Source organism: Athene cunicularia, assembly GCF_003259725.1.
Source record: "Athene cunicularia isolate RWA chromosome 18 unlocalized genomic scaffold, athCun1 chr18_part1, whole genome shotgun sequence".
Classification (NCBI taxonomy): Eukaryota; Metazoa; Chordata; class Aves; order Strigiformes; family Strigidae; genus Athene; species Athene cunicularia.
This window is the reverse complement of record NW_020799123.1, coordinates 8,204,361-8,219,992: the sequence shown is the minus strand read 5'-3', so window position 1 is coordinate 8,219,992 and position 15,632 is coordinate 8,204,361. Positions and strand designations below refer to the sequence as shown.

Sequence of the window (15,632 nt, the reverse complement as noted above, 5' to 3'; positions counted from 1 at the left end):
AGGTAATGACAGTTAATTCATTTGATGTAACTATATAAGAATGATCATATATACACAATTAAAACCATAGTTTTTATCAATTATGCAGTAGCATCTCATCTGTACTCCACTAATTAGAAAGGGGAAGAAAAAAGATAGTGGCTGAAAATTAATTATGCCAACATTTCTATACTGTTTAGAACCTAGTTATAAGAATTAAATATTTATACCATTATGGTTTCCATTATGCATCCTAATGTGATTGCCTGAGAGAAAATACTGCAAGGTGCTCCAACACTCACACAAGTTTAGAATTTGGATTCTCCCATGAGCTGATAATGCCAACAAGGTTGTATCTAAATTTGATATCTTCAGACAAGGATCTTCTTTCCATACAAAAGCTTGCAACTCATTTAAAGCTGCTGATGTGTCATATTGAAAATATGACACATATAGAAAATGAGTTTCTATTCAATTAAAGAATGGTTTGAAAAAAATCAAAGGTACTGAAATGGTTCCACATCTGAGTTATGGATTATGGGCCAAATCTTGGGCCTGTTACAGACTCTTTTCTCAGAGTTGGATAGTTGTTAACAGTATTTCTGGATTAAAGGCTTATTATGTTTTGAAGGATGAAGTTACAGTTTTTTGAGAGTTTTCCACCCATCTTCTATTCATATTTGTTTTATACTCCCCTTCTAACTTTTATTTGCCTGGATCCTTTTTTTCTTCATTTCATCTCTTTCGTCTTCCCTCAACAGCTAGAAACACACCTTTAAAATGGCATCAAAACCAGGCTGATCACCTTTCCATGCGCACATTTCATCTCCAAATGCAGAGTGTTTATGTAAAACAGGTTCAGCCCTACAGCTCCTGGCAACTTGCCAGCGCAGCTCAAGACTGGCAAAATTTATGATTGTTATTCAACGCAAGAAGGCTTTGCTCTTTGCAGGTAATTGCTAAAAGGTGAGGCCTTGACCCCACTCATTACACAATGGGTTACTGTCTAGCATTCACCCTGAGGGGTTCTTTACTTGCAACTTTTATAACAACTATAAAACGAATTTGCTTTTTAGTCAAGCTGGCTGTTCCTCTGCCAGTTTTTCCTACAGAATCTAGCATCCCTCTCTAACTTGCCTTCGTTTTTAATGCTCATCCTTTTATAATCCTGAGTTGAGGTTAATGAGACATACCTAGTTGTCCTAGCATGCCTAACTGTATCAGATCATTTCTGGACTACACAGAAAGTCCTAGACTCTACAAGTCATCATACAGCACGCTACACTATTTTGTAACGAACTCAGGAGCATAAATAGCAAATACACATAGATACAAAGTCTCTCATGAAACAAATTTCACTTAAACACTGAACAATTTCGGCTGCCAAAAAGGCACTTTAACATAGAAGTTGAAAAGGAAGGATGATTTAAGAAATGATTTTAGGTTTCAAGAAAACACAGAAACATATGGGTAGTGTTAAATATTTGTACACATGATACAGCAAATAGAGATGTCTCATGGGTTTTGAATCAGATATTTAGACAGAAAGAGAAGAAAAAAAATACCATGCTGTGTCCCTTCTTTAGCATAGTCTAGAAACAGATTTTCTTAAGACATGCTTATTTGGGAGAAGCTTTGATTATAAAAAGAAATAAAATCTCTGAGAACAGCATCAAATTTTAAAGCCGTGTTTTAGCACTTCTCCCCACTCACTGCACTAAACTCCTTTGGCCATAGCAAGCACAGCCCTTTGAAGGCAGGGCCTCTGCCTGGGACAGGAACCCAGAGACTTTGAAGCTGGACATCACCTCCAGCAAAACCAAGTCCTTTAAAAGGGAAGGCAATTGTTGGAAAGTCTTTGAACAAGCAACCCTTCAGGTATAAGAAGTGTTTAAGAGCAAAGCTTTTTCCCCAGTGGTATCAGGTCCTTGATATAAGACAGTAATTTAAAGAGGATAACTCTTTAATTTGGAGAATCCTTAGATATTATATCTTTGGGGGAAAAAATTGGAATGTTTCTGAAAATAATAGCAGCTAGGAAATGAAGCAGGGAAGGTACAGTGACTTAACAGTGTGGAAACATCAGCTGTTCTTAAAAGCAGCAGGATGCTTTGATACTGTGCAATCAATAGTTTTGTTTTGCAGGGCTTCAGGAAAAGCGCCTCCCTCCTCCCAGGGGGCAACCTGCACCATCAGACAACCTTCCCACTCACATACATCATCCCTGGCTATCAGACAAGGTGCTTTTAGATCCCAGGTGGAAATGGCCAATTAGAGGATATAGTGAAATCGAAGTATGTCCTCCCTCAGCCCCACCAAAGGCCGTGTTACAAATGCTAAGTGTATGGAGGAGTCTTAACTACAAGGTTAGAAATATAAAGAAAACAGCATCTAACTCTCCATTAACAACATCATGAAGGTCCCAATCAACAGACCACTGAAAGCAACAGTCATAGTTCAATATCAAACTAAAAAAAATTCTGTGTTTGTCTGTGTGCATATGTGTGGATGTGCACAAGTGCACATATATGCATAGGAAATCCTTCCCATTTCATTCTCAATACCCAAGAGTCATTAGGTGCTTCGCAAAAGGAGCAGGGAGAAAAATGCAGCACATCAGTATTAAAGAATAAGTTACCTGCCTATTTATATTCAAGTCTCTTTATCGCTGTTTAACTTCAGACAGCTGCAGTCATACATGGAATGATGTAAAGGTTGCTCTAGGTTGACAGGCACCTTATTAGCATATGTCACTATAATATTAGCAGTCATTTTCTTATTGATATCAAATGGGATTTTTCTGGCCAAAAGGTCAGGAGGAAAAGGATTGCCTCTTTCCACTATCTTTAAGTTGTGTTGACGTCTGCTTACTCACCCTTTACAAACAATTGGTCCAATAAAAACACAGAATGGGGAACATGCTAAATCAATAGCTAGACTGGTGAAAAATGGAGCATCAAAGCGATGAAAGTGAAATAATTATTCTGACCATATTTAGTCAATCCTGAGAACTACAATATCAATGAGGAGTTCATGAGGAGGCAGAGATATATTGTATTCTATGCACGTACTCAGTTTGGTTAGTGGGATTTTTTGTGCATGTAAAATTATGAAAAATAGCCTATCTTCACTCTTCTGAAGCTCACTGAGATCAGGGCAATAGCAGGAGGGACAAATGCTGTGCACAATTCATGTCACTGGTTTTCTTTTCAGCATGAAATGAATACACCCAGGTCTGTCCTGCTGCTGCAAAACGGCAGTGCCCTGCTCTGACCATCACACCAAGGCAACTGCCAGACAGGCAGATTGAGGACTTTACTCCATTCTGTCATTTTACTAAATGGGACAGTGAGGAAGGTGGTGACATTGCCCCAAATGCCCTTCATCCCCACTTCTTGTACTCTAGATACTTGCTAAGCCACCCTCTTGTATTTCTAGTCCAAGCAAGTTCTGGTATTATACTATGGAAACAGGAGGGAATATCTCTTGGGGTTAATTATGCTTTTTCTTTTCTTTTCCTTTTTTATTTTACTGAAAGACTAATGTTATGGATGGCAAAGAATTTATAATTAAGCAGATGCCCATCAACATTTTTTTTAAGCAGAACTTCAATTTGAGAAGCAATGAATATTTTCCCTACTATCCGTCTTCAACAGATGTTCTGCCTAATCTACATTCACTTTACTCACTGTCTTACCTTTGACCTTTCTTTTGAAGGCATTCATAGAAGAGAATGTCAGTATTTATCTACCTGCTGTGCTTCCATCTGTCTATGCAGTGCACGAATAACCACAAATTATATTTCCTTTGTGAAAATTTGAATGACAGAAGCATTTCTAAGGCTTCATATACATGGAATGATCAGATGCTATCTCCTTGTCTTGCAGGAATTATTCATCCCATATCTGGACACGCAAACCAGAAACAGCTGCCAAATCCGGATTTGGGTTTCCAGTGTCTCCACTGAGACTTTCTAGTAGAAGTCTTTCTTGGATACTTTTCCATCGCCCTCGTTTTACTCATTTTTCTTGACAGGGAAAATGAAGTGGGAAGGTTTATACCCAAGGTTGCCACAAGGAATGTAGAGCAACATAAAGTCATTTTAAAGACATCTTCTTTGGGAGGTGTTAACAGAATAATGACCTGCAAACCTTTAAAAATCTATTCAGTTTAAAGACTGAGAAACAGGTCCTTCTCTGATGATTGCAGTGGCACTAATCTGGTCTCAGGATTTATGTGCTCTAAGATGTACAGAAGTTTCCTAATGTGAGATGCCAAAATATACTTCTTTTGAACAATTTAGAATAACAAGAAAAATTAAAAGGCAGTGTTCCCTGAAGAAACTTTGGCCTTTGCATTTATTTCAAATGGTGTCAACTCCTTTTTGCAACGTTGGCAGAAGAGGCCAGAAAAATGTGTCCTTACCAAGCCAAATAAAAATACTAAAATAGAAAAATTTACCACAGTCACACCAAGGCTCACTTCTACATTTAAAATAAAGAATAAAACCTTATTTTGACTGCAGCAAAGAAACATGAATATATTATATAGGAACAATGTCAAAGTATAGTATATTAAGACTTTTCAAAATAGATGAACCTGAAACAAACTCATGATCCCATGATTTTTTTTTTCAAGATTAATTCCAAATCTTATCTTCAGAGATGAGGAAGAAAGGGAGAAAATGTGTGGGTTTTTCTCTACCCACAAGTTAAGAGTGTGCATTTTCAAAACTTTTAAAGCAAATGAAAATGACAAAATAAAGTCTTAATGAGCTGATTTTCTATGTGTACCGATATCCATCATACACTGTCATTATACAATATCTTACTCTTCTAATACTAAAAACTAAGTCTTTCACTTTTTTAACTATCTATTGAATTGAAACACAATGGAAGTGTACATAAAATATACACTATAATCTTGTCAAGAAATACACAGTTCAGATCCAAGGTCAGCAATAATATCTGAAATACCTATACCTTCCTGTGCATGTACCTGTCAAAATAAAGAATGTTTTCTTCCTCCTTCGTGTCTTTGAGCCCACTAACAATACAGAACTTAATTTAGTTTATTTTTTAAATAGCTAATTATAATTACTTCTATTGGCAAAAAAAGATTTCCTTCTTCTATTCTGACTCAAGAGATGTCAGGTAGAAGCTAGATACCACAAACCAGAATGCATTCAGAGAGAATTAAAAGTCAATGAATCACAGGAATAATAGTCCATCTGCCCACTTGTGCTCAATATCACTGTAATTCTGCAAATGCATCTGAAAATACCAGGGTGAACACACAGTGAGCAGCCACTTCTTACTCTACTCAATATTTTTTTATTTCAGAAAGGTTCTTGCTAAAAATACCAAGTGAGCTCGTCATCTAAATTCATAATCTGTTTTCTTTAAAACAGTTGAGCACAGTTCTCTTTAAGGCCGTCAGAAGAACCACCTATGAAGTGACATTTTAATATCTTGGACAGAATTCTGCTGAATGTGGTAGCACTGATCAAACGTTGACTTCTCATTCAAGTACTCAATTCTTTTTTGAATTTTGACTAATTTAGTGCTCATTAAAAGGGTCCAAGCTAACAACTGTGCCACCTAACAGAACTGTGCACAGTCTTGGTAAGAACTGCTCCAGTAGAATACACAACAGTTAGGTATAAAACAGACTGGATAATCTGATTCTGGCGTATTTGCTAAAATAGAGGAGCAATTTAACCTACCACTTAGTTGGTCCGTGCTACTGGAGAACATATTCCTGTTGAAGCTCCTGCCTCAGAGGCATTTAATATTAGTTTTACAGGCGGCAACACTCCCGCCTCTGAAACAAAGTGTGCCCTGCGACATCTGCTTGGGGAAGTGGCCTCCTACAAAAGGAACAGTTGAGTGAAAAGGGAAAACCATTATCACATGTTATCTTTAATGCTCCACAGCACATTTAATGTGAGTACGGCCATCAATTCCTCACCCTGGCCAAATTCCAGGACTGGCAATTAAATCTTCCTGAATATCTACATTACAGTCTGAAGCATACTCCTGGACACAGTGGGACTGTGCAAAATTTTACATATCTATTTCTCTCCACTGACTATAAAAAAGAGTCTGGCCTAATGTGGCTCTCTAAAATGCAGACATCTCATTTTTATGTGCAAATGTTAGGATAAATGAATCTCATCCCAAACTCCTGGGAACAGAAAGGAGGAGAATTATGCCCAATATAATGAAAAGGTTCACCCATAGCTGTGTCTGAAGACTGAAGAAAGAAAAATCAGACAGGGGAAGCCAGGGAAAGAGAAGAGCCCAAATTAGAAGAAACCGAACAACTTTGGAACATCACTGTAATTATCCTGTGTCAACATGAGAAAATCTGGTGCTAATTCAGTATCTGTTTAGAAAAATAGGGAAACATGTACAGTGAACTATGTAATCAATGTTTTGACCAACTAGAATACAAACCGATCTGCTTTTCGTCCAATAGTTGCCTACTTTTCCAGGGGGGAAAAAAAAAGGCAATCAATTATATTAAAAAGGCTTGTAAAGTGAGGAGTAGGTTAGGCAGTACTTCTGCACTTGATATCACTAAGAGAATTATAGATATCATGCTGAATTTGTTCTCTTAATCCATTAACAATACAGGTTTTTAAAGAAGCTCAGCTGTTAGGCTCAGGCATATCATAGGACCAAAATATTCATGATTCAATTGTCTCTGAAGAACTGCAGAAGGTCAGGGTGGCTCTGAAGGATGCCACATTAAGGAAGGCAAGTGAGAATTAGCACCTTCCCCATACTTTGAAATTTTTGCATCAATCATAGACTGAACTGCTCTGCTTAACTGAGTAGTAGCTGGACACACTCTAAAAAATGTAGGGTTTTCTTTATCATCCTTCGGGATGGGAGCATCCCCTCTGATTTCAGTCTAATTTTCCATCCACTTTTCTTAAATAAAACCCCAAAAAACTCTGTAACTCCTTTAAGTCCTGGTGCCTCCATGTTTCACAATGCTTGAAATCTGGCCCTAGAATTGCAAGAACAGGAATCACTTCCATTTGAAAACAGTAAATAAAATGCACCCCATAAAGCTCACAATTCGGAGATGCATTATCTATCAAACCAAGAAACATATATATTCAACACCTTGACTATATTAGAGACTTGAAGGAATTTTAAAGACTGAAGTCTAAGGTTGCTTGTGAGAGGCTTGCAGTCAGAGAATCAAAGAGAATACATTAAATTTCTCTGCAGATTAAATCATTATAAAGGAAGCTACATGAAAGCCAGTATTTCTAATAAGGGAAGAATTGAAACCTATGTCAGAAATTAGTAATGATTTTTGAAAATTAGACTTTCATTTCACTTGCTATCAAATAATTGGTGTTAAGTTATCCTCCTAACTGGACTGAACCATGGAAACTAAGCAATAACGGTGGTCCAAGCCCTCAATGGAAGTGCATTAACAATGGTGATTCTGGTCAGGGATGTAGCAAATTAGCTGCATGACTTCTGTTAATTTGGGGCCTGCTTCTGCTTTTGAAGTTAGTAGTTCTGTTGACTTCAAGAAAAATGAAGCTGAACTGGCTTTCCTGGCAATTCCATGAATTCAGTTCAGAAGGAAATCAAAGCCTCTGCCCAAAAGTTAGTCTGAATTTCTGGAGTAAAGCTAACTAAAAGAAAATCCTGATATATGCATGTGTTCTTTGCATATCCTGGTTCCAGGCAGGTCTAGGAAACGCCACCATCCAATAGTTAGGTATTTATAGCCTTTTTAATCTCAGTTAGCTATCAGGTCCCCTGCCAAGGCTTTGGTATCAGACTTACCTGTACTGGGCTTTTGGCTTTTTCATAGCTTCAAATTAACCTCACTCTCCCTGTGCCCATCTCCCGTTTCAGAAAAAGGGCAGACGGGGCTCCTTCCTATTTAGATTCTATGAGACCGGATTAAGGAATTGTTGTTCACTGCGTTACGTAACATAACAAGATACTAACATTTGCTAAGGCTCTTCTAGGCATCTTTGGCACAAAAAAAAAAACCCCAAAACCAACCCTTCCAAAGAAGAGTTATTAGAAGCAATGTTTATCCAACTCCAGTTTGCTGAAGCGGAACAAAAGACTTCCCAAGGTCTCCTCAAATGAAAGAAGTGGACAGAGGCTTGCAGCCACCCATCAGCCAGAGAGAAAACGTGCAGTTCTTCCAAGCTCATTTCTGCTCTGGCAGCTCAGTCGCACATTACCTCCCACCAGCTTTGCTCCTCATCCTCTAACTCCTGGCTACGTACACCCTGGCAAATCCTGAAACCTGACCTGACACCTGTGGTACTTCTCAGGTTCACTGATAGTAAAAGAATAAACCTCCTGCCAACCAACAGACAAACCTGACAGTACACACCAGCAATGAAGAGGAGAGATGAGCTGCTGAGTGCTTTCCAGATGCACTAAACTTGAAGCTGGCCACAGCAATCTGAGCTGGAGAGGTAGACAGATGTTTGGTTTCTGATTCACATGTGAATATTGGCTCTGAATGTCTCCATTTACGTAGCTGCAGGCAAAGCAGGAGCTATTTCTGTTGCATAGAAACTATATTTCTGACATGATTACAGTAGCATCTATTAGGCTTTCAAAAAGGACACATTTCAAAGCCAAAACAGGTCAGACCTGGTACATGCAGTACTCTGTCTCCCCAAGGTTATGAAATCCCTACAATTTTATTACACTTAAGAATTTGACAGAGTGGTAATTTTGCATGAACTGGATTCATTTTGAAAGAGCAGTCAGCTGGGATTAGTTTGAATAAAAGAGCAAGTCCTCAGTGTAATTAAGGAAGGCATGAGCAGAAGATGGCACTCTGAAGGTTTATGAAATGCTCTCTGTCTGTCTTCACCCTGGAATACACGTTCTGTACAGGCTGACATTCCTGTTGATGTTAAATGACATGATTCAAAAAAAAAAAAGCTGAGAAGTAACACAGGACAGCACCTGAACTCCCCATTTTGAACAGGGCTGCAGTGGTTCCAAAAAGCATCCAGTGTGACCCCAAATTAATACGAATTTGCCCTTTGCAGCGCTCACATTCACTCTTTGCCAGTTTCTCCTTCCCCAGCATCAAAACGCAGAGAGCAGCTGGTACCCAGGGCATCACTACACGTGGCTATCTCACCTGCAAGACCACACTTACCCAGGGCAGAAAGGACAATTGCCAACGTTTTGCATGGAAGATGACATCAAACATTATCCCCTCACTTCCCCACGCTGTAAGGTGTCTTTCTGCCCCCTGAAATACTCACGCTCCCTTTAGAAGCCTGCGTTTGCTGGCACAGCCTGGGCAGCACCACGCTGCCGTCAAGCACCCCAGATGGCTCAGCGCGTGCAGCACCCAGCAGAGGCCTGTCAAGATTGTGGAGATACGTCATCTTCAAAGACAAGTTTGAAGCTAAAATTTTGCTAAATCCTGTATTCTGAATAGTGCCAACAATGAAAAGCCATCAGAGAGGAAACAGGAATAACAGACTTGTTATAAATACAAACCGGAATTGTTAACTTGTGTTCCCCGAGGAGAAAAACAGGGCAAGGGTAAACACAACAAAGCAGAAAAAGTATCCCAGGGAAATTATTCCACCACCCTTGGTCTTTAAATCAAATTTAAATCAGGCTGATAAAGAGAGTTAATTTTGGAGTAGCTCCACCCTGCTGCACCACTGGTCTTCATCAACCTCTACAGGCTGTGCTTCACTTCCAGGTGAGACCTGACTTGGGGGAGTTTTCAAACTCTAGAGGTGCCTTACACAGCTCAGATCAGCAGTCCATGCAAGTACGTACGCTGGGATAAAATTTCACCCGCACTTAACGTGAATACAACTTTAGGTTAAACCATGCAAAGCTTCCGTGAAAAGACATGGAGAAAATTATTTCTTGGTCTCAGTACCAACAGATTCTCTTGCAACCATCATCAGCTTCCCCCCCCGCTTCTCCTTTAAAACTGGATGGCCAACCTCTTCACCTCATTTTCTAAAAGAAAGTGTTAGGTGTGTGCCACGGGATATAAAAGGAAAGGTGATAATAAAAGAGCTTAATTTTTATAGGCTCCAGAGGAGATTCATGTTCCATCAATTCTGACTTTAAACAACATGAAAATGGGCCCAACCCAGGAGTAAATCCCCTTGGAGTACAGCCTTTTGAGTCAATTTTTCATCTTAGCCTTTCTAGCTGGAGACATCACACATAAATAAACATGTGCAAGTTATTGCCAGCATGCTCTGCTTTATTAATTTTGTGTAGAGCAAGCTGGCTTTTGGGGAGGTTAATTTCCTGAACTGAGAAGAAAATGGCACTTCACCAATTTGAAAATAAATAATTGTGTGGATACCTCAGTTCATTATTTTTAACTCTGCAGAGCCTTTGCAGACTCCAGAGGCATGCTGACAGCTTAGAGAAACAGCTATTTTCACTAAGCAGTTTCCCTGTGTGGTGTGTATTATACCATGTTACACAGGAATTAATGGCCGTTTAAAACCAGCAGCACCCTGTCTAGGTCCTTTTAAATGGAGCCCGGTTAATCTTGGGAACATCAATTCCAAAGATGTAGCTACTGTTGGAGTAAAAAACACTTAATACAACATTGTTTTAGATAAAATATTCTTAAACTCTAGAAACATACTCATAACCTGTTGAGCTGTATCTTAGTGGATATCACAGCTTTGCTGCCCCTGTTGCTCTTCAGCCTTAAAAATCCTGAGGTATGAGGAGCAGTGACTTGAGTGACGGGGTTTTCCTGCTGAACTACCTGTGAACCTGGAACCAGAACACACAGGCCCAAAGTGCTGGTTTTGTTTAAAATAATGAGACAGTGACATTAGTCCATATAGGATTGGAAACCCTGTTTCAAACTTGTCTGTTGATTTAAAGGCATATGGATGCTACAGGGCTTTGACAATATCGCTTGACTGTGGCTATTTCAGAATCCAGGCAAAAACAGATGGCAACATTTCTGAGGTTTTAAAACATATGCTGTGAAACATAATTTTAAAATATATTTATTAACAGTGGTTTTAATTTTACTGGAAGTCCTAATGGAACTATATTGGGACAGGAAACAAGTGGTGTGAAAGCTTGGAGTTGTGCTATGTCTCCAGAATTATTTTTTCAGACTATAAGTTTGATAGGAATTCTAAATAGCACTCCTAACAATCTGCATTTTTTTCTGCCTCAAAATAGACAAGATTAGAGAAATAATGTAAATTTGAAACCATTTAAAATTCATGTGTCATTCTGAGTTTGCAATAATCTTTTCATCATCTTAACTAATGTCAGGTGATAGGCAAAAGTACATTAATTTATCTGTCTTATCAAAATGTTTAACATAGATAATGCATGAAAGAGAAAATATTATCTGGCTGACATGATGCAAAAATGTCATTCTGTTCTTCTCTGTACAGATGGTTTTTCACTTCCCACGGTGTTTCGCTGTGGAAAATCTGTTGTGTTCTTGGTATTTAATTTGCCTTTTCGATGCAGTTTTCTCAATTAAATCTCATGCAGATGATGCAGTCATTTATATTCAGAAGATCAGACTTTCTGCTCTTATTGGATAAACTTTAATCTAATCCACAGGGTTCAGATTTAGCTGCATGATATTAATTAATTTTAAATTTAGATAAATGTTTCTTTGGTGAAGATCAAAAGGTAAATGTGGTCCCCAGATCTGAAGCCTACAGGGAGAGCATGCATTGGATGACTTGCTCAGATTTTACCGAACTAAGGCGAATTCAGGTGAGAGAGGGTGGGAGAAGTGGCTCAAATAATTAACTGATCTGTGTAACAGGTACCACTGGAGTGTTAGCTCCACTCTTGCAGCTAGCATGTCTCAGCACTGCTCTCTGCCTGCTCATTAAGAGAAGGCCAAGCAGAGTGGTGTTTTCATGACAAGGACATTTTCATCTAAACACTGACTTGTGGTGAGGGTATAGCAGGGGAATTTTTCCCTGCCGATGCAGGGAAATTGTTGGGTATGAAAATCACGTAGAAAAGATGAGTAAATCTGTGGGAAAACCTTCATTTTCCCACTCACAAGTTTTACCTGAATAATACAAGAACTCCCTCTCCCCTCCAGGACTCCCTTCAAGGAAGAGGAGGGAGTAACCAGCAGGCACAACTCAAGTTGCATATAGAAGCTTAAATCTGGTGCATTTTTGTGTGCTTGATATTGCAACCTAAACAATTGGTTTAAACTTCTTTCTATTTAAAACAAAATCGCCATGCAACTGCTGTCAGAAGCGTGAAAGTTGACAATACTTTCTGTACAAAAGCAATGTACCAATTTAAACTTAGTATTCCCTCGATTAATCTTCAATACTGGTGAATTCAGCCCCATGTCCTTCATATGACCGTAGGTAAGGTCTTTATGAAATTCACTACCTGGCCCATAGGACCAAGTGCTTTTCTTTCCTTTGTAAACCCACAGAAAACCTAACAGCTGCCATAGAACCTCTGATTCCATAGTCACAATGAGGACAAGCAGGGTTTGTTTCATCTCATTAGGATCATGTATGAGGATGACACAGCAGGTTAAATATTATACTCTTAACTTTATCAAAGTTGTAACTAATCCCCTTCCGTGCCATATGAAACAAAAAAATTCAACATGAGAATGGGAAAGGGGAAGGTCTCTCTCATTTCTTGAACAGGGCAAAATGCTCAGCTCCCCCCTTTACCCCTCAAGTACAATGCATTCGAAGAAGTTCATCCTAAAAGACATCTTATAATTTGTTTTATCTATTGACAGAAGGATTTGTTTTTCTCTCTGACTTTGAGTTATTCATAAGATATTCATTTAGGTGGCTATCTGCATATAAACATTACCACTGGAGAGTAGCACAGTGGATAGCGAATATGGATTTCTTAGTCTTATCGTTGTACGTCTTTTATATCAGGTGCTCATTTAGACGGAATTCATTGTATATTATTCTCCTGTGACAACATTAACCGACCTCCAACTTTCCAGTGCTTGTTATCATTTTCAGAGTGTAAAAACCTCAAGGACTTAAAAGGACAGACAGGCAAGTTTGCAGAACATTTCATTAATTTGTGGGAAATTCTACTTACTGTAAGTGTCATGTCTTTGCTATGAAGACTGAGAATATCTGCCAAATATAATACCGCTTTCTTTCCTCACAGCCTGGCTCCTCTTCTGTTTGACATTGAGGGACTAACCATTAACTCTACTGCCTCAGCCTGAACAGGCAACTATGTACATACATCTAAAACTTAAATTTCAATTTGTATTGGAATGTCAGTCATCAGATAAATCCATACACAGAAGAAAGTGAATAATAAATAGCTGTGTGGGCCAAGAGAGAATAGAAGGTACCAGCAATAACTCCTTTCTAATCTATCCCTGGTCCTATAATGCTGTGGCTGTTATTTCTAGTGGACTTTCCTATTCCTTCTAGCCAGAATGACAGCAAATCACATTCAGTGGTAGTAATGGCTGAATCTCATTCATCTGCCCGAGGGAGTTGTCTCAGAAAAGCATTCAAATATTCAGACAACACTTGTCCAAATGATATAATAAGCTCTGGGGTTTGTCAAACTGATGTGGTAGTATCATGGGACCTTTCTTGGGCCGACTCATCATCTCCCCTTCACATTTCAAAGCTCTGTTTGGGTCCCCAAAGACAAATGAAAGCTCGAAGAATATTAGGTGGTTGCAAGTTTTAACCATCACCTTAATAATGATACACACATATTAACTTTTTATTCAAGTAATACCATCAAGCCTAATTTACACAGCATACCATTCCAAAAGCACGTATAACTAACCATTAACAATATTGTACCTTACAAGTTCAGAGAAAACAATACCAAAACACTCTGCTGCAAGTAGGTACAAGATAACACAACACAGCTTGATCTAACCACTTTTGCTATGCTTAGTAGCATCATTCTCCACAGACTGTCCCAGGATATTTGGTCTCTACCAGATGTAATGTGAATTTAGAAAGATCTACACATGGATGGGTATGTGACCCCCACAGGATCAATGCAGAACCACTTGCAACACTACTGGAAATTGTTAAGGGGAAGTCTTTTGCAACCAATTGTTTCCTGCTGCAGCACACATTACAGAATTGCCATTTTGTTCATTTACTGTTCAGTTTTCTTAAAATAATTGAATTGTATCATCCTCAGCAATTCTGTTCATGCCTCAGCACTGCCCTGATCCTCTGTGCTCTGTTAGGTTTGAGCCTAAGCAACCTGTTATTATAAGAATAATTTAATAAAAAAACCCCAACCTGGAATGGTTATGATCCATTATCCAATTTCATAGCGTTCAGAGATTTTTATCTATGGCTTGTTGATTAAATGTTATCAGGAATGTTGAACCATAATGTCTCCTTTAGAACTCATTGCAATAAGAACAATGCAAATATGTACTTAAGGAGCTCCAGCCAGTGGATTATTGGTATGATAGATGGTAATGTCTTCTTTAAGGTAATACAGTTAGTGACAGAATTAGCAGGAGTATGAACTTAAGAGCACGCTGTATCACTGGCATATCAGAGATAATTCACCAACGGGTTGGTGCCCTGGATTCTTTTTAATTTTCTCTGCTCTTTCCAGTGCTCTTTAAAAATACTACTAATAATAATTTCACCTGCTCTTCTGGAGTTGCCTGCCTGTCTCTGCTGTCAATAGAGAGAGACTATGTATCATACTCTGAGCATATGCCTCATTTTCTAATAGTTAACACTGAAGTGTTCATCTTCAGTAAGACCATAAAAATCACACTGAAAAGTAGTGAGCATGCTCGAGACAGACCTCAGATGTTTTCAGTTCAAAAATATCAATTTACACTTTGAGTAAGTAACTTCAGAAAAGAAGGAACTGTCACAGAGATAAAAACTATGGTTCAACAAGTTCTTTTCTACAACATCCAGATGCTGCAGAGGAAGACACAAGTGAGCTCATCAGAGCAGAATTCTCCAATAATTTCCCTACATGACTTCTTCCAAATTTAGTCTATTAGGGACAGCTATGTCATCACAAATAAATTCTTAAGTGTATTCCAGCTCTTTAATTCTCCTAATCTTACACAACATTACTGATTTTTCCAAAATCCATAGAACAGATATAGTTTTTACAAAGGATATTAAATTCTAAATGTAGAGGATTTAGAGAATAAAAAAATACACTCCTAGGCTTGTTCTCCCCATCCCCCATAACCTACTAATTCTAGAGCAACTCACATTTAAGTAACACTTGCATAATAAAGATCTCAAAACAAGGTAAAAATACCACGAACAGGAAAAAATACCAGAATCAGTCTTCCTTCAAACACTGCCACAGGAACTTTTTAACAGCTCTGAACAGCACTGCCAGAAAGCAGGTGGAAGAAAAACCAGGCAGGAGATTCTCAATGCAGGGCAAGTCACTTTAATAGAGTCTGACTGAGAATGGCAAGGGCTCTTTAATTACAATCCTTCATGAGTAATTGTGAAAAGCAGCGATTACCTGACTTACTTTGAATAAACTCAGTAAAATTAATGAATGTTCAAGCTCTAATTATGGTAAAATCTTAGCAAATGAATTCCAGACAACAGAGTGTATTTTTGGCATGTTTTCAAACTATCGGCTCACTTTTAATAAAACTATTCCCTCTGT

The 15,632-nt window shown here is 38.5% G+C and overlaps 1 protein-coding gene across 1 annotated transcript in view; it reads right to left on the bottom strand.

Moving 5' to 3' along the window:
- TOM1L1 (target of myb1 like 1 membrane trafficking protein) overlaps positions 1 to 15,275 on the bottom strand; it is a 107,875-nt gene extending 92,600 nt beyond the window's left edge. Inside the window, exon 1 of the mRNA XM_026861209.1 lies at positions 15,218 to 15,275. The gene's annotated coding sequence lies outside the window, so the exon portion shown is untranslated. The remainder of the gene's footprint in view (positions 1 to 15,217) is intronic.
- Between the last annotated feature and the right edge of the window lie 357 nt (positions 15,276 to 15,632).